Source organism: Pseudophryne corroboree, chromosome 3 (genome assembly GCF_028390025.1).
Source record: "Pseudophryne corroboree isolate aPseCor3 chromosome 3, aPseCor3.hap2, whole genome shotgun sequence".
In the NCBI taxonomy this organism is placed as follows: Eukaryota; Metazoa; Chordata; class Amphibia; order Anura; family Myobatrachidae; genus Pseudophryne; species Pseudophryne corroboree.
In genome coordinates, this window is record NC_086446.1 from 635,525,842 (window position 1) to 635,549,129 (window position 23,288).

The 23,288-nt window shown below is 44.7% G+C and overlaps 1 long non-coding RNA gene across 4 annotated transcripts in view; it reads left to right on the forward strand.

Annotated features, from left to right (window-relative positions):
* The first annotated feature begins 10,430 nt into the window (after positions 1–10,430).
* LOC135056491 (uncharacterized) overlaps positions 10,431–23,288 on the forward strand; it is a 260,411-nt gene continuing 247,553 nt past the window's right edge. For 3 of the 4 annotated variants that reach the window (XR_010243992.1, XR_010243995.1, XR_010243994.1), the window contains exon 1: positions 10,431–10,976. This is a non-coding gene — a long non-coding RNA (uncharacterized LOC135056491). Of the gene's footprint in view, positions 10,977–11,016; positions 11,077–23,288 lie in introns of those variants that run through there. The other variant, XR_010243993.1, reaches the window with a different exon arrangement.

The following is a 23,288-nucleotide window of genomic DNA, read 5'->3' on the forward strand; positions in this document are numbered from 1 at the left end:
AGCAGCAGTAGGCGTTACACGCAAGGATGCATCGGAGGAATCCCAGGCAGGAGAGGACTCGTCAGAATTGCCAGTGACATGGCCTGCAGGACTATTGGCATTCCTGGGGAAGGAGGAAATTGACACTGAGGGAGTTGGTGGGGTGGTTTGCGTGAGCTTGGTTACAAGAGGAAGGGATTTACTGGTCAGTGGACTGCTTCCGCTGTCGCCCAAAGTTTTTGAACTTGTCACTGACTTATTATGAATGCGCTGCAGGTGACGTATAAGGGAGGATGTTCCGAGGTGGTTAACGTCCTTACCCCTACTTATTACAGCTTGACAAAGGCAACACACGGCTTGACACCTGTTGTCCGCTTTTCTGTTGAAATACCTCCACACTGAAGAGCTGATTTTTTTGGTATTTTCACCAGGCATGTCAACGGCCATATTCCTCCCACGGACAACAGGTGTCTCCCCGGGTGCCTGACTTAAACAAACCACCTCACCATCAGAATCCTCCTGGTCAATTTCCTCCCCAGTGCTAGCAACACCCATATCATCCTCATCCTGGTGTACTTCAACACTGACATCTTCAATCTGACTATCAGGAACTGGACTGCGGGTGCTCCTTCCAGCACTTGCAGGGGGCGTGCAAATGGTGGAAGGCGCATGCTCTTCACGTCCAGTGTTGGGAAGGTCAGGCATCGCAACCGACACAATTGGACTCTCCTTGTGGATTTGGGATTTCGAAGAACGCACAGTTCTTTGCTGTGCTTTTGCCAGCTTGAGTCTTTTCAGTTTTCTAGCGAGAGGCTGAGTGCTTCCATCCTCATGTGAAGCTGAACCACTAGCCATGAACATAGGCCAGGGCCTCAGCCGTTCCTTGCCACTCCGTGTGGTAAATGGCATATTGGCAAGTTTACGCTTCTCCTCCGACAATTTTATTTTAGGTTTTGGAGTCCTTTTTTTACTGATATTTGGTGTTTTGGATTTGACATGCTCTGTACTATGACATTGGGCATCGGCCTTGGCAGACGACGTTGCTGGCATTTCATCGTCTCGGCCATGACTAGTGGCAGCAGCTTCAGCACGAGGTGGAAGTGGATCTTGATCTTTCCCTAATTTTGGAACCTCAACATTTTTGTTCTCCATATTTTAATAGGCACAACTAAAAGGCACCTCAGGTAAACAATGGAGATGGATGGATACTAGTATACAATTATGGATGGACTGCCGAGTGCCGACACAGAGGTAGCTACAGCCGTGGACTTCCGTACTGTACTGTGTCTGCTGCTAATATAGACTGGATGATAATGAGATGTAGTATGTATAAAGAAGAAAGAAAAAAAAAACCACGGGTAGGTGGTATACAATTATGGATGGACTGCCGAGTGCCGACACAGAGGTAGCTACAGCCGTGAACTACCGTACTGTGTCTGCTGCTAATATAGACTGGTTGATAATGAGATGTAGTATGTATAAAGAAGAAAGAAAAAAAAACCACGGGTAGGTGGTATACAATTATGGATGGACTGCCGAGTGCCGACACAGAGGTAGCTACAGCTGTGGACTACCGTACTGTACTGTGTCTGCTGCTAATATAGACTGGTTGATAATGAGATGTAGTATGTATAAAGAAGAAAGAAAAAAAAACCCACGGGTAGGTGGTATACAATTATGGATGGACTGCCGAGTGCCGACACAGAGATAGTACAGTACGGTAGTCCACGGCTGTAGCTGTGTCTGCTGCTAATATAGACTGGATGATAATGAGATGTAGTATGTATAAAGAAGAAAGAAAAAAAAAAAAACACGGGTAGGTGGTTTACAATTATGGATGGACTGCCGAGTGCCGACACAGAGGTAGCTACAGCCGTGGACTACCGTACTGTACTGTGTCTGCTGCTAATATAGACTGGTTGATAATGAGATGTAGTATGTATAAAGAAGAAAGAAAAAAAAAACCACGGGTAGGTGGTATACAATTATGGATGGACTGCCGAGTGCCGACACAGAGATAGCTACAGCCGTGGACTACCGTACTGTACTGTGTCTGCTGCTAATATAGACTGGATGATAATGAGATGTAGTATGTATAAAGAAGAAAGAAAAAAAAAACCACGGGTAGGTGGTATACAATTATGGATGGACTGCCGAGTGCCGACACAGAGGTAGCTACAGCCGTGAACTACCGTACTGTGTCTGCTGCTAGTATAGACTGGATGATAAATAATGATATAAAAAATATATATATATCACTACTGCAGCCGGACAGGTATATATTATATAATGATGGACCTGCTGGACACTGTCTGTCAGCAGAATGAGTTTTTTAATTTTTATAGAATAAAAAAACACCACACAAGTCACACGACGAGTGTACTTTTTCAGGCAGACATTCAATCACAATATATATACTATACTGGTGGTCAGTGTGGTCAGGTCACTGGTCACAGTGGTCAGTGGTCAGTCACACTGGCAGTGGCACTCTGGCAGCAAAAGTGTGCACTGTTTAATATGTACTCCTGGCTCCTGCTATAACCTATAACTGCTCCCCAGTCTCCCCCACAATTAAGCTGTGTGAGCACAGTCAGATATTATACATAGATGATGCAGCACACTGGGCTGAGCACAGATATGGTATGTGAGTGTGACTGAGTCACTGTGTATCGTTTTTTTCAGGCAGAGAACAAGAACAGAACGGATTATTAAATAATAATAAATTATAAAACTGCACTGGTGGTCAGGTCACTGGTCATCAGTCACTAGTATAACTCCTCCTAAGCTCCAGTAAGTAAATGAAGTGTCTCACTCTCACTCTCCTATCTATTTTAATTTCTAAACGGAGAGGACGCCAGCCACGTCCTCTCCCTATCAATCTCAATGCACGTGTGAAAATGGCCGCGACGCGCGGCTCCTTATATAGAATCCGAGTCTCGCGATAGAATCCGAGCCTCGCGAGAATCCGACAGCGTGATGATGACGTTCGGGCGCGCTCGGGTTAACAGAGCAAGGCGGGAAGATCCGAGTCGCTCGGACCCGTGTAAAAAAACATGAAGTTCGGGCGGGTTCGGATTCAGAGAAACCGAACCCGCTCATCTCTAATATTTATTAGCAGTTTCTTATGTAGCGCAGCATATTCCGTTCCGCTTTAAAATTAGAACAAAACTGGGCAAAACAGACAGACACAGAGGTAGGAAGGCCCTGCTCGCAAGCTTACAATCTATAGGCAAGCTTACAATCTATAGATAGAGCAAAATCGAGGTTCTTGGTTTACTATTTGGCCAAAATATATGGACCCACCAACCAGCATCCAGGTGACCCTTATCTGGTGGGTCCCTAACACTAAGGATTAAGTCTAGGATGCAGGACCGCACCAAGCCAACAAAGGCCAGCCACCCCAAGGCATCACAGTAGTGAGAGGCTAAGGTGTTAGTAAAAGTTAATAAGAAAGAAGAAAATGCTATAGTTACACAGGTGGGAGGGGATATAGTAAAAATGCCGGCGGTCAGGATCCCGGCATTCAGAAGACAGACGCCGGAATCCCAATAGCCGGCATTTTGCAGACGGACAGCATCCTGACACCTGCCCCTAATTCCCACTTGGTGGCAAAGCTTCCATTGCAGTTTTGCTATTTTAGCAAAACTGCAATTGCTTGCGATCGCATGTGGGGGCCATCCAGCACAGTGCAAGGCCACCCAGCATGCAAATGCCTGACAGCAATGCAATAACAATTCAATTGCAATCACATTGCTTAACTATGGATGTTCCCCTGTCTGTGCAGCCTGCCTGCGAAGGCAGGCGCAGAGCGGACATTTTTCAGGTTTCAGCATGCGCATATGAAGTTACGTGGCTGCCCCAAACCCTTCAATGTTTCTGACACCACACCCACCCAACTAGGGTTGCCACCTCATCCCTTTAATTCTGGATACATATTAATTACACAGGTTCTTTTGCTGTCTGACTTCAAGACTCCATTTCACCTGGTTTTAATCAGCCAAAGATCCTATGTAATAAATATGTGTCCAGAATTAAAAGGGTGAGGTGGCAACCCTACACCCAATGCCACATCACCACCCCACGAATGCCTATGCCTGTCAATCAGGCAGAGTCATTCACATAAATGAGATGCCATTGCTTCTCACTGTCTGTGCATGTGCACTGGGCATAAATACTTCAATATGCAATCATATCGCAGATGCAATCCATACTGAATAAGCCCCATAGTGCAGAATAAAATGTTACAATATGATACCCCAAAGCAGCCAGGCCACACCAACTCAGATGTTTCCATGCCCCAAACTCATCCCTAAAACTTACAAATTGTATACATTTATTCAGGACTTACCATCAATAATAATTTCAAGCCATCTGATGGTAGAAAACTAATTTAGTGCATGCATGATAAATAATTAACACCTCATTTTAAATGAATTTAAACTGACCCAATGTGCACATTATGTCATAATGCTGCAAATGACAATCAATATATACACACAAGGAGAACTTAGGGGAGACAGAAACAAAAATCAATAAGTAATTCTAGAGCTTTTCTTCTTTAGTCCATTGCCCCTTTTAATGTTTTTTTCCTCCTCTGTTGTTTTTAAATTGCTGATAACGACACAATTAACGAAACAAGCATTACAGGATTTTCATGAAAATATGTTCAATAGAAACTGTTTACTGCATAAAAGAAACTGCAATTGTTAAAGTGAAAATATTAAACAATTCACTAGACCGGTCAGAAGTAAAGATTGCCTATCACTACAGGGTTTATTACGAAAGAAATACTATACTATTTTAGTGTGCAGGTCAATTTGTCTGTAACTGCATCCTATTCCCTGTCATTATTTTCAGCACATCATTTGAAGATGAGTGACAATCAAACCATCTGTAATGTTATTTTATGGCTCTATTAAAACCATTTTGGAATAGATAGAATCCTGCAAATAATCACAAGCTGTCAGAAGTCAACATTGATTGCAATTAAGTCTATGGAACTTGAGAATTTCTTGTTTCTGAATTGTGAGTGTTTAAAAGGAAGAGCTAGCCTTAAGAACCCTGCAGTAAATCTAGCCTGCTGAAATGGTATTAAACAGAAATATGGCTAAGTAGAAACAAAATGACTTCTTCTGATTCTAGATATAATCCAGGTTATTACTTACATCATATTCAAAGCCTGGTAACACATTAATTTAATATAAAGCAGCCCTGTGTGACTTTGTTCTAATGTGTTAGCAATTTCATGTAAAAGGTAATATGTCTTTTCATTTTGCGCTTACAGATTTTATTTCATAACTTTATAAATGCAATATGGTAATTTCAGATTTCCATGTTACCAGTGATTTCTAGTACAGACACGTGTACCCAGGGCCGGTCCGAGCTTAATTTCTTGGGTAAGCGAATCTAAAACTTGGTGCCCCTTCATGGGATAAACATTAGAAAAGGACAGTGTGTGGCACAAAAAGGGGTGTTGTTTTAAAAGTAAGGGGTGTGGCCACAATAGTACCATCAAGGGTACAGGGAAAAAGTGGATGACAGGGAGACAGTAGGTGACTGGAGAGGCAGGTGTGACAAGAAGATAGTAGCTGACTTGGGAGGCAGGCGTGAAAGGGAGATAGTAGGTGACTGTGGAGGCAGGGGTGACAAGGAAATAGTAGGTGACTAGGGAGGCAGGGGTGACAGGGAGATAGTAAGTGATTGGGGAGGCTGGTGTGACAAGGAAATAGTAGGTGACTGGGGAGGCAGGGGTGACAAGGAGATAGTAGGTCACTGGGTAGGCAGGGGTGACAGGGAGATAGTAGGTGACTAGGGAGGCAGGGGTGACAGGAGGTGGCCATGGCCAGCAACTTGAGACTGCAGCCAAAGGAGCAGACTGCACACTCTAGGACTGACCCTTGCAGCCTCCTGAGGACCCTTATGGGGAAAAAGGGCAATGCGTAGGCAGCACATGAGAGCAGCAACTCCCTGCAGAGTCGCTGGAGCCGGGGCCTGTAGACACAGTCAGGTGAGGTAGGAGTTTACTTAGCTGGAGGGCCCAATGAGCAGGCTGGATGGAAGCAACAGACCGCATTGGAGATCCAGGACTGAAGCTGCAGATGCAGGGGAAGTGTGTGTGCCGGCATCTCATACCAGGCAAAGTGAAGGGGCAGCCCTGGGGGGTCCCGGTGGAGATGCAGGTGGGGATGCAGGAAGGGTGGAGCGGCTGCCCTGGGGTCCTCTCTACACCCCTTGCACACAGCACAGTACCAATTGCTGCTACCTTTCCCCCCGCTGCACACAGCACAGTGCCAGCTACTGCTCTCCACCCTCCCTCCTGCATAAGCACAGTGCCAACTACTGCTCTCCCTTCTCCCGCCTGCATAAGCACAGTGCCATCTACTGCTCTCCCGCCTGCATAAGCACAGTGCCAGCTACTTCTCTCCCCCCTCCCGCCTGCATAAGCACAGTGTCGGCTACTGCTCTCCCCTCTCACTCCTGCATAAGCCTGTGTGTGACAGTGTATGGGGCTGCTTCCAGTACATAAAGGAGGAGAAGGCTCCGGGATGCCGGACATGTGCTGCATGTACCATTCACTGACAGCAGCTGCCATATCACCTGCAGGCTGCAGCCGCTGCCTGAGTGGAACTGGCGCCTTCTGTTGCCTGGCACCCTATGCACTTGCATACTATGCGCAGGACCGGTGATGGGGGGGACAAAGGGGATGCTTATGCAGGGCCCGAGGTTCAGGGGGGCCCAAGGATCAGAGACACAAATAACGGGGCCACATTGCCAATATTGCTTTTTAAAGTGTGTGCTCCAACTGCTCAATTTAAGTAGGAAAACAATTAACAGGCCCCCTAAACCCTTCCCCCTCATTTTACCCCATCACTTTGTCCAGTCCCTGTGGTCCATGCTGTATTGCCATCATTATGTATGTCCCTGCGCTAGCGCTTTTCTGTATGTCCGTGCCACCAATCCTGAAGAGCCAGGTATCCCAGCAGGAAAACCACCTCCCAGTCTGAGTCAAAGGCTCCATTTTTTTTAAATATCCCCTCCGCCAAGTTAAGGGAAGATGAGAGGGCACCAGAGATAGCAGTGTACTGGGCCCAAGATTTCTGTTGCTGGCCCTGACCCTAACCTAGACCCCTAAGCTAACCCTAATGCCTGCAGTAAAATTCTATGTTTCTATGTATGTAGTGTATTGCAAGAAAATATCTGCAAATTAAATGGTACAGTGAGTGCGATATATACTTGCACTTCTTCACGGGGCGAGGACCAATTTAAATTATTTATAGTCAATGTTATAGGCAAAATCAGTGCTGGTGGCTGGCAATCATAAAATATGTGCATAAACAGAAGCAAATCCTGTCCCCCACCATATAACTGAACATAAGGATGACATAGACAGACAGACAGACAGACAGACAGACAGACAGACAGACAGACAGACAGACAGACAGACAGACAGACAGATAGATAGATAGATAGATAGATAGATAGATAGATAGATAGATAGATAAACTATTTTTTTTAAAGCCCCACTCTGCCAAGTTAAGGAGGGTTCAGGAGGCACCAGAGATATGTGTACTGAGCCCCAAGATTTCTGTTGCTGGCCCTGGCTCTAGCCCAGACCCGTACACTAACCCTAATGCTTTAACCCTAAAGGGCAGACTGATGGTGAGGTGATAACCTCAAAACGTTGAAGCAGGAATAAAGTGTTTTGTCATTTAAGCTGCAGTGCCATGCTGTATGAAGGCGGTCACACATCATCCAAACCTGTTACATATAATATATACAGTATATATATATATATATATATATATATATATATATATACACACTGCTCAAAAAAATAAAGGGAACACTAAAATAACACATCCTAAATCTGAATGAATGAAATATTCTTATTAAATACTTTGTTCTTGACATAGTTGAATGTGCTGACAACAAAATCACACTAAAATTATCAATGGAAATCAAATTTATTAACCCATGGAGGTCTTGATTTGGAGTCACACTCAAAATTAAAGTGGAAAAACACACTACAGGCTGATCCAACTTTGATGTAATGTCCTTAAAACAAGTCAAAATGAGGCTCAGTAGTGTGTGTGGCCTCCATGTGCCTGTATGACCTCCCTACAACCCACACAAGTGGCTCAGGTAGTGTAGTTCATCCAGGATGGCACATCAATGCGAGCTGTGGCAAGAAGGTTTGCTGTGTCTGTCAGCGTAGTGTCCAGAGCATGGAGGCGCTACCAGGAGACAGGCCAGTACATCGGGAGACATGGAGGAGGCCGTAGGAGGGCAACAACCCAGCAGCAGGACCGCTACCTCCACCTTTGTGCAAGGAGGAACAGGAGGAGCACTGCCAGAGCCCTGCAAAATGACCTCCAGCAAGCCACAAATGTGCATGTGTCTACTCAAACGATCAGAAATAGACTCCATGAGGGTGGTATGAGGGCCCGACGTCCACAGGTGGGGGTTGTGCTTACAGCCCAACACCGTGCAGGACGCTTGGCATTTGCCAGAGAACACCAAGATTGGAAAATTCGCCACTGGCGCCCTGTGCTCTTCACAGATGAAAGCAGGTTCTCACTGAGCACATGTGACAGACATAACAGAGTCTGGAGACGCCAAGGAGAACATTTTGCTGCCTGCAACATCCTCCAGCATGACCGGTTTGGCAGTGGGTCAGTAATGGTGTGGGGTGGCATTTCTTTGGGGGGCTGCACAGCCCTCCATGTGCTTGCCAGAGGTAGCCTGACTGCCATTAGGTACCGAGATGAGATCCTCAGACCCCTTGTGAGACCATATGCTGGTGCGGTTGGCCCTTGGTTCCTCCTAATGCAAGACAATGCTAGACCTCATGTGGCTGGAGTGTGTCAGCAGTTCCTGCAAGATGAAGGCATTGATGCTATGGACTGGCCCGCCCTTTCCCCAGACCTGAATCCAATTGAGCACATCTGGGACATCATGTCTCGCTCCATCCACCAACGCCACGTTGCACCACAGACTGTCCAGCAGCTGGTGGATGCTTTAGTCCAGGTCTGGGAGAAGATCCCTCAGGAGACCATCCGCCACCTCATCAGGAGCATGCCCAGGCGTTATAGAGAGGTCATACAGGCACGTGGAGGCCACACACACTACTGAGCCTTATTTTGACTTGTTTTAAGGACATTACATCAAAGTTGGATCAGCCTGTAGTGTGTTTTTCCACTTTAATTTTGAGGGTGACTCCAAATCCAGACCTCCATGGGTTAATAAATTTGATTTCCATTGATCATTTTAGTGTGATTTTGTTGTCAGCACATTCAACTATGTAAAGAACAAAGTATTTAATAAGAATATTTCATTCATTCAGATCTAGGATGTGTTATTTTAATGTTCCCTTTATTTTTTTGAGCAGTGTATATATATATATATATATATATATATATATATATATATATACTATTTTTTTAAAGCCATTCTCTGCAAAGTCAAGGGGCCACCGAGATATTGTGTACCGTGCCCCAAGATTTCTGTTGCTGGCCATGACTATGCGTAATGGAAAAACCATCCTTGCATTTACCAAAGGGTGGGTGAGTGGTGAGTACAGAGTGCCCGCACCGGTCTGTGGTCCACAACTGCTAGCATATAAAGCATACTTGCCAACCCTCCCTCATCCTCTGTAAGGTTTTGTGGCTCACTCTCACGCTGCCACAAAGTTTAATAAAACTGCTGGATTGTCCGAGTGTCACCTAAAATTCGGATTGTGCATGCGCGCGCTGAGAGGAGACAAGGGTAAAGCTTAATCTCCGTCTGCAAAATATAGAGGAGATTCAAGGGGAAGGATGTTAGGCTGACCCCTCAGTGTTCCGCCACTCCTCTGACCTCTCTTTGCTGCATCTTACCCCTAGTCTGCCCCACCTACTCTCCTGCCGGGAGCATTCTGCATATGCCCGGCCAGTTGAGTCAGTTCACAAATTTTTTTCCTAATATACCAGTGGCTGGCCAGTGACTGTGGGAGGTGATACTCAGCGCAGAGATGATGCACATGGCTCCTTGACACCTCACTGCTGAAGTTGCAGCTTCCTCAAAGATGGAGAAGGCACTCTAAAACCATGTGTCTTATCCTCTGAAATGAACACCAATTTTTTCACTTACCACCAGTCTTGGAGTGCCATTCCCGTCTTTGAGTATCTACATTTGAGAGGTGCTATCCCCAGGGAGAGGCAACCAAGCAGAACTTTTATGGTATGCCCTTGCAGATTGTAAGATAACTGTTCTTTGCTCTCTCACTCTCTATATCATATGTATACACTGTATATATATTTCTTTTACTTACTTCATGGCAGCCATACGATGGGTTAACGACCCATTCCCCTAGCATAGACAGGAGGTTCTTTCTTCTAATACATGCCCACTTTGGCTATATGAGTGCGCCCCTCCACCTATTCCCTGTCTTTTTTCCTGTCTCCTAGTAGTATAGACAGAAGTAGGTTTATTATTTTTGTGCCGCTGTTTGGGGCTCCTAAATTAGTTTATAGGCCCTTTTTATAGTGAATATGGCAATTCGGAGTACTTACAAGCCTGTGGTATTCACTTAAGTGAGCAGCATCAGTGCTGGAAGCTCACTATGGTGACGCGGCTTCTGGGGGCGGATAGCCGTTCGTTACAGATCCTCCAATAGCTGGGCAGAAGTGAGCGGCGTCAGGGCCGTATGCTCACGGGGGTGACGCAGCTTCTGAATGTTACATGGAAGGCTGCATGTAACTCCCTTACTGAGTCTAGGTGGAAGTGAGCAGCATCAGGGCCTGGGGCTCACAGCGGCAGCGCGGCTCCCATGGATGGTCCTGGTAGTCAGTGCGGCGCCGGTCTGCGCATGTGCGGGGACCAGAGGAGGTAGTGAGCGGCATCAGTGCCAAGAAAAGCTCACATGTTTTCATCACATGTCAGTTTCAAGTGGGAAGTGATTGATCAGCTGGAGTTTCAGGAAGTGATTGCTCAGCTGGAGTCAGTGGCCTGCAAGCAAGGTAAGATTTTATGTTCCCTGACACTGTGAAAGTGCATATCAGCATTTTGAAACATGGATGAGCCTGTGTCCCATAAATCACGTGATAAGGTCCAGCCAAGGTAAGTCCTCATAGAGGACTACTTATGTATATTCTTGCTTTTAGATAGTTAGGTGATTAGCTATTTTTTCTTTTCTTTGAATATATTCTCTGCAAAAAAGAAATTATGCAAGAGAAAGAATGTGGCTAGAAAATGTACTGCATGTGATCAGTTCTTTTCTGGGAATCAGGAGCAGGGCCGGCTCTAGGCATGTTCGAATAGAGCGGCCGCGCAGGGCGCCACCCTTAAGGGGCGCCGCCATATTCGAACATGGAGCCGGCCCTGTGCACTGCAGCATCGTGTGTGACTTGAGTGCGCTATACGTGCTGAGCGGCGCCGGTGTCTAACGTCAGATGCCGGCACCGCGCAGCGCGCACAGCGCACTCAAGAGGCTTCCTGGCTGCCCGCCCGCACCCGGACCTGCACTGCACCCGTCCGCACCCCTGCACAGCAGTACTCCTCCCCCTCTGACGCCGCAGGTATTTGGGGGGGGGGAGTGAATTTATGGCACTGTGGGGGCATTTATCTGGCACTGTGGGGACTTTTATCTGGCACTGTGGGGACTTTTATCTGGCACTGTGGGGACTTTTATCTGGCACTGTGGGCATTTATCTGGCACTGTGGGGGCATTTATCTGGCACTGTGGGGGCATTTATCTGGCACTGTGGGGGCATTTATCTGGCACTGTGGGGACATTTATCTGGCACTGTGGGGGCATTTATCTGGCACTGTGGGGGCATTTATCTGGCACTGTGGGGGCATTTATCTGGCACTGTGGGAGCATTTATCTGGCACTGTGGGAGCATTTATGTAGCACTGTGGGGGCATTTATCTGGCACTGTGGGGGCATTTATCTGGCACTGTGGGTGCATTTATCTGGCACTGTGGGGTCATATCTGGCACTGTGGGGGCATTTATGTAGCACTGTGGGGGCATTTATCTGGCACTGTGGGGGCATTTATCTGGCACTGTGGGGGCTTTTCTGTATCTACATATCTGGCACTGTGTGGCCATTTATGTATCTGGCATTGCTGGGGGGCATGTCATGTGTTGCTGGCACTGCTGGGGGGCATGTCATGTGTAGCTGACACGGCTGGGGAGCATATCATGTAGTGTTCCCGCTAGGCGTCTGTGGCTAGGCAATGTGTCTAACGTGCTCTGCCTGGCGCAAAGTGTCTAACGTGCTCTGCCTGGCGCAAAGTGTCTAACGTGCTCTGCCTGGCGCAAAGTGTCTAGGAGGTTCTACCTGGTGCAGTGTGTATTAACTGCACTACTGTGTGGTGTAAAGCGAATTGCCACTATTATGTGGCCACGCACCTTCCCCACGAAGCAACGCCTGTAAATTTTTGCTGCGCGCCTTCGGCGCGCACTGTCCATGCTTTACCATGTAGGTACATGAGCAACAAGCATTACAGTATGTACATCATTTTGCCCTCCTAACTTAAAAATGTGCCCTCCCTGCCCTAAAAAGTGAACACTATCGTGTAGCTGGCACTGCTGGGGGGCATATTGTGTGTAGCTGGCACTGCTGGGGGGCATATTATGTCTATCTGGCACTGCACATTGTGTATCTGGCACTATACTGGAGACATTATGTGTATCTGACACTATACTGGAGACATTGTGTGTAAGGAACACTACTGTGGCTGTTATGTGTAAGGCTGCTAATTGTGTGCGTAGAGGGGGTGTGAAAACATATTTATTTATAGTCTAATAATATGAAGTTATGAGGCCACACCCACTTTCCAAGAGGCCACGCCCACTTTTCCTGGAGCGCGCGCATGGGGGGGGGGGGGGGGGCGCTTTTACATGTTTTCGCTCAGGGTGCTAGTAGGCTTGGAGCCGGCCCTGATCAGGAGGATGCTATATGTAGTAATTGCATGGAGAAAACTGCACCCAGTGTACCAGTGAAAGCTTCTGATCAGCTCACTGAACTGATGGCGTGGATGAAAAAATCCTTTGTTACTAAGGAAGAATTTATGCACAGGCCTAAACGGTCTGGGTCACAGTCTAGTCTAGATTTTGATGAAGAGTCCCCATATTTATCACTGCAGGATGATTGGGATAATGTTTCCAGTGTAGAATCTGGACCGGTTCAGGATGATGACAGGTCATTTAATACCGAGTTGGTGGATGTCATGCTTTAAAACATCTACAATACAATTAAATATAAGGAATCTGTTCAGGAAGGCGAACAAGATCCTTTATTTGAGGTAGAGATGAGCGCCTGAAATTTTTCGGGTTTTGTGTTTTGGTTTTGGGTTCGGTTCCGCGGCCGTGTTTTGGGTTCGAACGCGTTTTGGCAAAACCTCACCGAATTTTTTTTGTCGGATTCGGGTGTGTTTTGGATTCGGGTGTTTTTTTCAAAAAAACACTAAAAAACAGCTTAAATCATAGAATTTGGTGGTCATTTTGATCCCAAAGTATTATTAACCTCAAAAACCATAATTTACACTCATTTTCAGTCTATTCTGAATACCTCACACCTCACAATATTATTTTTAGTCCTAAAATTTGCACCGAGGTCGCTGTGTGAGTAAGATAAGCGACCCTAGTGGCCGACACAAACACCGGGCCCATCTAGGAGTGGCACTGCAGTGTCACGCAGGATGTCCCTTCCAAAAAACCCTCCCCAAACAGCACATGACGCAAAGAAAAAAAGAGGCGCAATGAGGTAGCTGTGTGAGTAAGATTAGCGACCCTAGTGGCCGACACAAACACCGGGCCCATCTAGGAGTGGCACTGCAGTGTCACGCAGGATGTCCCTTCCAAAAAACCCTCCCCAAACAGCACATGACGCAAAGAAAAAAAGAGGCTTTTTACTGATATTTGGTGTTTTGGATTTGACATGCTCTGTACTATGACATTGGGCATCGGCCTTGGCAGACGACGTTGCTGGCATTTCATCGTCTCGGCCATGACTAGTGGCAGCAGCTTCAGCACGAGGTGGAAGTGGATCTTGATCTTTCCCTAATTTTGGAACCTCAACATTTTTGTTCTCCATATTTTAATAGGCACAACTAAAAGGCACCTCAGGTAAACAATGGAGATGGATGGATTGGATACTAGTATACAATTATGGACGGGCTGCCGAGTGCCGACACAGAGGTAGCCACAGCCGTGAACTACCGCACTGTACTGTGTCTGCTGCTAATATATAGACTGGTTGATAAAGAGATAGTATACTCGTAACTAGTATGTATGTATAAAGAAAGAAAAAAAAACCACGGTTAGGTGGTATATACAATTATGGACGGGCTGCCGAGTGCCGACACAGAGGTAGCCACAGCCGTGAACTACCGCACTGTACTGTGTCTGCTGCTAATATATAGACTGGTTGATAAAGAGATAGTATACTCGTAACTAGTATGTATGTATAAAGAAAGGAAAAAAAACCACGGTTAGGTGGTATATACAATTATGGACGGGCTGCCGAGTGCCGACACAGAGGTAGCCACAGCCGTGAACTACCGCACTGTACTGTGTCTGCTGCTAATATATAGACTGGTTGATAAAGAGATAGTATACTCGTAACTAGTATGTATGTATAAAGAAAGGAAAAAAAACCACGGTTAGGTGGTATATACAATTATGGACGGGCTGCCGAGTGCCGACACAGAGGTAGCCACAGCCGTGAACTACCGCACTGTACTGTGTCTGCTGCTAATATAGACTGGTTGATAAAGAGATAGTATACTACTAATATTATATACTGGTGGTCAGGTCACTGGTCACTAGTCACACTGGCAGTGGCACTCCTGCAGCAAAAGTGTGCACTGTTTAATTTTAATATAATATTATGTACTCCTGCTATAACCTATAACTGGCACTGCAGTAGTGCTCCCCAGTCTCCCCCACAATTATAAGCTGTGTGAGCTGAGCAGTCAGACAGATATATAATATATATAGATGATGCAGCACACTGGCCTGAGCCTGAGCAGTGCACACAGATATGGTATGTGACTGAGTCACTGTGTGCTGTGTATCGCTTTTTTCAGGCAGAGAACGGATTATAAATAAAAGTGGTGGTCACTGGTCACTATCAGCAAAACTCTGCACTGTACACTACTGAGTACTCCTAATGCTCCCCAAAATTAGTAAATCAAGTGTCTCTCTAATCTATTCTAATTCTAAACGGAGAGGACGCCAGCCACGTCCTCTCCCTATCAATCTCAATGCACGTGTGAAAATGGCGGCGACGTGCGGCTCCTTATATAGAATCCGAGTCTCGCGAGAATCCGACAGCGTCATGATGACGTTCGGGCGCGCTCGGGTTAACCGAGCAAGGCGGGAAGATCCGAGTCGCTCGGACCCGTGAAAAAAAACATGAAGTTCTGGCGGGTTCGGATTCAGAGAAACCGAACCCGCTCATCTCTAATTTGAGGATAGGACAAAGAAAGCAAGGTCCTTTCCTGTGCACAAGGTGGTAAAGGACATCATTCGTAAGGAGTGGCTGCAGCTGGATAAAAGGGTTGGCAGTTTTAAGGGAATAAACCATATGTATCCAATTGTGGATAAGGAGTTCCTTACGTGGTGTGGTATTCCTAAAGTTGATGCGCCGGTGGCGGAGGTAGCAACTGGAACCATGACACCCCTTGAAGATGGCGCGTGTTGAAAGATTCTATAGATAAAAGGATGGAAAATGCTCTGAAAAGGTTGCATATTTCTACATTTGTGTCCTTAAAATCTGGTGTGGCCATAGCCTCTGTGTCCAGATCCTTGAGGTTATGGTGTTCTGCGATGCAGACAGATGTGCAAGATGGTGTTTCTAGAAATTGTCTTTCAAAAAATTTGAGTATTATACAGAGAGCAGTGGAGTATATCTGTGAGGCGTCGCTTGATGTTCTGGAATATTCCACAAAATCAATGACCTCAGGTATTATGGCCAGGAGAGCGCTGTGGTTGCGATCTTGGGCAGCGGATGTCCATTCTAAAAATAGGTTAGTTACGCTTCCTTATGAGGGATCATTGTTCGTAAATAAGCTGGAGACTATGATTCAGAGGATGTCAGGTAGAAAGTCAGTGAGATTGCCACAGGATAATCATGGCAGGTATCCAGCTTCATCTTCAAAGCAGCAATTTAGGCAAGCAAGATCGTACAGGCCTGGCCGTCCTTATACAGATCGATTCGAACGTCGGTATGAGGACAGATATAATTCAGGTGTGACACGTCAGTCCTTTCGTAGAGGATATAGAAGAAGTGGTAAGAGGAAATGACGGTGTATGTCCCCTTACATCAACACCGGTATGGGGCAGAATCTCAGAATTCACTGCCCAGTGGCAGGCAAATATTTCCGACAGATCGGTTCTGGATATTGTTCCAGAAGGATACCATCTCGAGTTCACGGCAATTCCAAAAAGGGACAAATTTGTAAAGTCAAGAACACCATCTTTAGTTCAAGAGTTGGCTGCCTTAGAAGAAAGTCTCCAATCACTATGCTCCTCAAAAGCGGTGGAGGAGGTTCCAGTCGTAGAGAGAAAGAGAGGATTCTGTTCTCGTCTTTTCCTAGTGAAGAAGTCCTCAGGTAGCTTCAGAACAATTGTAGATTTGAGGGATCTCAATCAAAGAATACAGAAAGGAACATTTTATATGGAGACGCTAAAGTCAGTCCTATTGGGAATAAGGAAGGGAGATTTCTTGGCGTCAATACATCTCAAGGATGCATATTTCCATATTCCAATCAGGGGAAAAGACAGAAAGTTCCTAAGGTTCTGCATAGGAGGAAGGCATTTCCAGTTCACGTGTCTGCCATTCAGCCTCACGTCGTCACCGAGGGTGTTTACAAAGGTATTAGTAACCCTGATAGCCTGCCTCAGAGAAAAAGGGATAACTATTTGGGCATACCTCGATGATGTTCTTTTAGCGGCGAGTTCAAGAGGAGACGTACAGCAAATGTTAGATCAAGCCTTGGCCTTTCTGCAAATTCATGGTTGGCTAGTGAATTGGAGCAAGAGTCATTTGGAACTGACACAAGTTCTTCAATTTCTGGGTGTCCTAATAGATACGCGGCAGTATATGGTCATGCTTTCAGAGAACAGGCATACGAAGATACAGGAGCTGATCCACTCTGTTCAAAGACAGGACAAGGTTCCTTTTCACACAGCATTGCGTCTATTAGGGATGATATCTTCCACGATAGGTGTTGTGCAGTGGCAAGGTGGAGAATGAGAGTGTTGCAATGGAACACCCTGAAATATTCAAGAAGATTCACTGTCCTGGTGGAAGACCAGTCAAACATACGAGCAAGGTGTGTCACTGATGGAGCCCCAGTATGTAGTTTTAACTACGGACGCAAGTCTAACAGGTTGGGGTGCTCATCTGCAGAGGCAAAGTTGTCAAGGAGAATGGTCCCTGACAGAGGCAGGTTATTCGTCAAATCAGCTCGAAATTAGAGCGGTGTGGTTGGCCATATGCAAATTCCGGCATCAACTTGTAGGGAAACATCTAAGAGTCTTCTCGGATAATGCGACAGTAGTGGCTTATTTGAATCACCAAGGTGGGACAAAGAGTCGAACAATCATGTTGGAAGTCTCGTACATCATGCAGTGGGCACAACAACATTTGAAGTCCCTGACGGCTCTACATGTTCCAGGCGTAGACAACGTGTTGGCAGATTATCTAAGTCGAAATCAAGTTCAGTCTGGGGAGTGGGAGTTAAGTACTCAAGTATTCAAAAGTATAGTAGACAGGTTCGGGCAACTCGATATAGATCTCATGGCTATTGACCTCAATGCAAAGCTGCCTCGATTCTTCTCGAGGTATTACCTTCCAACGTCAGAAGGAGTGCCCTGTCTCTAGTGTGGGAGTTCAGACTGGGGTATGTCTTTCCTCCTTTTCCTCTCATAGCCAGAACACTGAAGATCAGAGAATAGAGAGCGTAAGTAATTGTAGTAGTCCCTTATTGGCCGAGAAGGACTTGGTTTCCAACAGTACAGAACATGCCGGTGGAAAAAACGTGGAGATTACCGGTAGTCCGGAGGCTGTTGCATCAAGGCCTCTAGAATACCCAAACCCGCAGAGTCTTCAGCTTACGGCTTGGAAATTTAACGGAGTTTACTAAAAGCAAGGGTCTGTCCGAATCGGTTGTTCAGTTACTTTTAAAAGCCAGGAAGAAAGTCTCTTCAGACGCTTATTATAGAATATGGAGAGCTTTTATTGTCTGGTCGGAAGATAAGTTTGATGTGTTGAAGGCTGAAACCGCACAAGTTCTGCAGTTTCTTTATGACGGATTTGTCAAGGGTTTGGCAGTTTTCAACTCTCAAGGTGCATATATCGGCTCTGAGTGTTCTGTTAGACAGAAAATTATTTCAGGATGAGTAAATTAAGAAGTTCTGTCAAGCCATGAAAAGAATAAGCCCAAGAGTTAGGTTGATAGTGCCGCCCTGGGATATAAATTTAATTTTAAATGCTTTGACGCAGCATCCATTTGAGCCGTTACAAGAGGTTGGTGTGAAGTTTCTCACTTGGAAGGTAGTTTTCCTTACGCCCGTTACTTCAGCAAGGAGAGTTGGAGAATTGCAAGCTCTGTGGGTAGAAGAGCCATATCTAAGAATATTATCTGATAACGTTGTGTTGAGAACAAACCCGTCTTTCCTTACAAAGTCGTGTCAACCTTTCATATCAATCAGGAAATCATCTTACCAGCTTTTTTCCCTCAACCAAAGAATGATGAGGAATGCAGGTTGCATACTTTAGATCTGGTTAGGGCAATAACCATTTCTCTGGACAGAGTAAAATCCTTCAGGAAAGAGAAGAGTTTGTTCCTAGTATCTGTTGGGTCGCGCAAAGGGTGTATGCCGACAAAGCAAACCATTGCGAGATGGATAAGAGAGCTGCTCACGTTCGTATATCAAGGAGATGGTCGTGAAGTTCTGGAGAATATCAAGGCACACTCGACTAGGGCAGTTTCTGTCTCATGGGCTAGGAATGCGCAGGTGGCGGCAGCACGTGGTCATCTGTACACACCTTCTCTGGGCATTGTGCTTTGGATATTGTTAAAGCTCACTTTGGTAACCAGGTCCTACAACAGGCCTTGGTCTAATTAAATATTAAGCATCAAATGTTTTGTTTTGTGTGAGTCCCTCCCATAATTCAGCTTTGGTATATCCCATCGTATGACTGCCATGAAGTAAGTAAAAGAAAGCGGCGAATTATGCTTACGATAATTCCATTTCTTTGAAGTACTTAATGGCAGCCCATGAATTACCCACCCTGTGGGAGTGTTTTTCTTCTAGACATAACGGAGACACTCAAAAGACAGGGAATAGGTGGAGGGGTGCACTCATATAGCCAAAGTGGGCATGTATTAGAAGAAAGAACCTCCTGTCTATGCTAGGGGAATGGGTCGTTAACCCATCGTATGGCTGCCATGAAGTACTTCAAAGAAATGGAATTATCGTAAGCATAATTCGCCGCTATATATATATATATATATATATATATATATATATATATATATATATATATATATAATTATAATAAAAATAATAATAATTATTATATATATATATATATATATATATATATATATATATATATATATATATATATTATTATATATATTATATTATGTATATATGTACATATATATGTGTATGTATATATATATATATATATATATATATATATATATATATATGTCCGGCACTCACTGATAAATTGAAGAATACTTGATCCCGTTGCCTACAACTGATATAAAAAAACTGGAAAGCAGCACTCCTGGAATGAATAAGACACACACAGGTTATCTTCTGGTCAGCGTTTTAATGTGTAAAATGGTTACACATTATGACCATAAAGACTCGCAGGCAGGTATTCCGGTTACAACACAGCCTCTTTACTGGTAGCAGACACTGTGCAGAGTATATTCAGGCTTGGGTCTGGTCACACAGGTACAAATAGAAAAATAGAAACACAAACATTAAAAGCCCTAGCACTTCTTGTACTCCATCATGAGTACTCTGTAGTGGCTTGCAGCCACCAACATGCCATGCTCTCCGGCATGGCCAAGGTCTATACTCTTTCGGACTGCAAACTGATCCCTGCTCACTGGCCTCTAATAGACATTAGTGCAATGTACTGTGGGTAAATGAGATATGTTTGTCCCTGGTTTCTGATATATATTATTTTAATCTCCAGGAAAATTTCTGATGGTTAAGGGTTCCCGGGGGTATGGAGAAGGCAGGTTCCATCTATTAGGCCGATTTTGAGTCTTCAGATCTTTAGCCTGAGAACTGGTATGCTGTTTCCTGGCTTTTGTATGTTTGGAAGTGCCTATCTATCCATGGAGAGGGCACCCCTATTTCGCCACAATTGGTGGAAGTAAATGTGAACAACACACTGAGTTGCAGCCATAGAAAAGAAATATATTTAAAATTTAAAGTGAGACAATTGTGGGGGACATCAGCTTATATACTGTGAGATCCATGTGGTGGTGTCAGCAGATACTTAGGGAAGCAAGATTCTGCTTTACCCCTACCTCCCAAGATAACATGGAGGACATTGTTGTTGCCTTACCTCAGGCTACTTCAGCTCAGCAGGAAGCTACCTGAATGCAGCAAGCCACTCTGGAGAAAACCTGAAAGCAACGATTCTAATCAATAAGCTCTGTGAGAAACAGCACAAAGACCATGGGGCCTTAAAAATCCCCACATACCATGATAATCAGTTGTCATATCCAAGGTTTTTCTTGCCCTGGGTCCATAAACAGTTTTTGAATATTGTGCATCATGCCATGAATGTCAGTACCATGCTCCAAGGCCACATTTTAAAAGTCTGCTTGTCCCGTTACCCATTATTGAGGTTCCGTCTGAGAGAATAGTTATGAATTTGGTTGGACCTCCAGGGGAAAACGCAGGATTTTCAGGATGGAGGAGGAAGGGGGGGGGGGGGGGGGGAGGGGCTGGGTTCCGTATAAATATCTGTATATCTATCTATATAGATATATATAGATAGTCCGGCACTCCATATGGCTATGCTGTAAGTCACTCTGGTGCCCTCCAGGCAGACTGTGCAGTCTGTCTATGTAGTCTTATAATCACAAAGGCGGGTGATCTCTTGGTGTGAGGGTACGCTTACAGGTATTAACACAAAGTAGCCCACACTGTGGAGAAAATTCTCTGGAATATACATGAAACTAAGAAATTGAATACAAGTATATCTTAAGGCTATTTACTAAGCGCAATTAGTTTTTGTTTGTAGATATATATATATATATATATATATATATATACACACACACACACAGTATATATATAACGAGAGAGACAGAGTATATGTGTGGCACAGAGCTTACATACAATACACACACAGCATACTTACAAACATGCAGCATATGCGCACACGAACACATACATGTAGCAAGCATACACGCAGCATGCTTAAAAAAACAACAGGGCATATACACACACATTACATACTGTACTTCTTACACACACACAGCAGTTTTAAAACACACAGGGCATACACACAGCCCCCTTTCCCCCCATACTTTATCGTCCGTGACTGCTGGCAGTGCTGGGTGGCACAGAAAGGGTGTACAATCACAATGACCAATTGCATATCTAACTGTGTGGAGTTTGTATATTCTCCCCGTACTTGCGTGGATTTCCTCCGGGTACTCCGGTTTCCTTCCACAATCCAAAAATCTACTGGTAGGTTAATTGGCTCCCAACAAAAAATTAACCCTAGTGTGAATGTGTCTGTGGTAGGGAATATAAATTGTAAGCTCCACTGGGTCTGGGACTGATGTGCATGGGCAAATATTATATGTACAGCGCTGCGGAATATGTGTGCGCTATATAAATAACTGATAATAATAATAATAATAATAATGATCATAGTATACACCATTGGCAGAGGTTTAATAAAGCCCCAAATTAATAAAACTGAGGCAATACAAAATTGCCCATGACCCCTAAATAAGAAGCAGTTGAGAGCATTCTTAGAAATCACGGGTATTATAGAAGGTTTGTATCCAGTTTTGCCACCATTGATGTCCCACTGACAGACCTTACCAAGGACAAAGAGAAAGTTATGGTTAAAGGAATCCTGAAGGCTTTACAGGAGCTGAAGGTAACATTGTGTACCCAACCAGTTCTGATGACATCTGACTTTCAAGGTGAGTTTGTGGTACAAACTGATGCATTGGATGTACAGTAGGGATAAGTGCAGTCCTGTCCCAGAACCGATGGAGTTAAAATCATATATATTTGTATTGTCTCAGTGATTGTGCATCTTACATCAGTTTTCATATAACATGGTTTCTCAGCTGCATGCAATTCAGTAACCTGTCATAGCATTAAACTGGTCTGCATCTTCTAAAAGACCCCGGTGTTCCAATGACTTTGGCCATGATTAACAAAAGCCACATAATGGAAAGTACGTGGCATTATACAAGGGTTTCAATGTTCTCAGACACTGTGACATTTGGCATGCTACGGAGTGCCTATCTTTATGGAACCCATCGCATAATGGGGGTAATTCCGAGTTGATCGCAGCAGCAAGTTTGTTAGCAGTTGGGCAAAACCATGTGCACTGCAGGGTGGGCAGATATAACATGTGCAGAGAGAGTTAAATTTGGGTGGGTTATTTTGTTTCTGTGCAGGGTAAATACTGGCTGCTTTATTTCTACACTGCAATTTAGATTTCAGTTTGAACACACCCCACCCAAATCTAACTCTCTCTTCACATGTTATATCTGCCTCCCCTGCAGTGCACATGGTTTTGCCCAACTGCTAACAAATTCCTGCTGCGATCAACTCAGAATTACCCCCAATGACCATTGGCTTATAGGAATTCTACCTGATGGACTGTTTTTAATGAACAGAGATAATCCTATATACAAGAACCTGCTGGTGATTTCATCTCCCAATTTCTCCTTATCATTACCTTAGTACATCCCCTTTATGTCTCAAACTACAAATGTAAATCATAAACACAGTAATTGTCAACACCCTGTTTAAAATGATTGATGAATTGATATATGATGAGTATTTAAAATTAGGCATATATATTGTGAAGCCTAGAGAGCTTATTGTTGAATTTTTGCTGACACGTTGCAACACTATGTACTTTTCAATAAATAAAAGACTTTCTTATCAATACGAGTGACTAGAGAACATCTTTAACAGAACAAAGAGGGTGAAAAGAATCCTCTTACAGAAAATTTAATATACATGAGCGAAACTATGCCAGTTTACAAAAAGAAGTATTGGCAATCAAGAGGGCATTA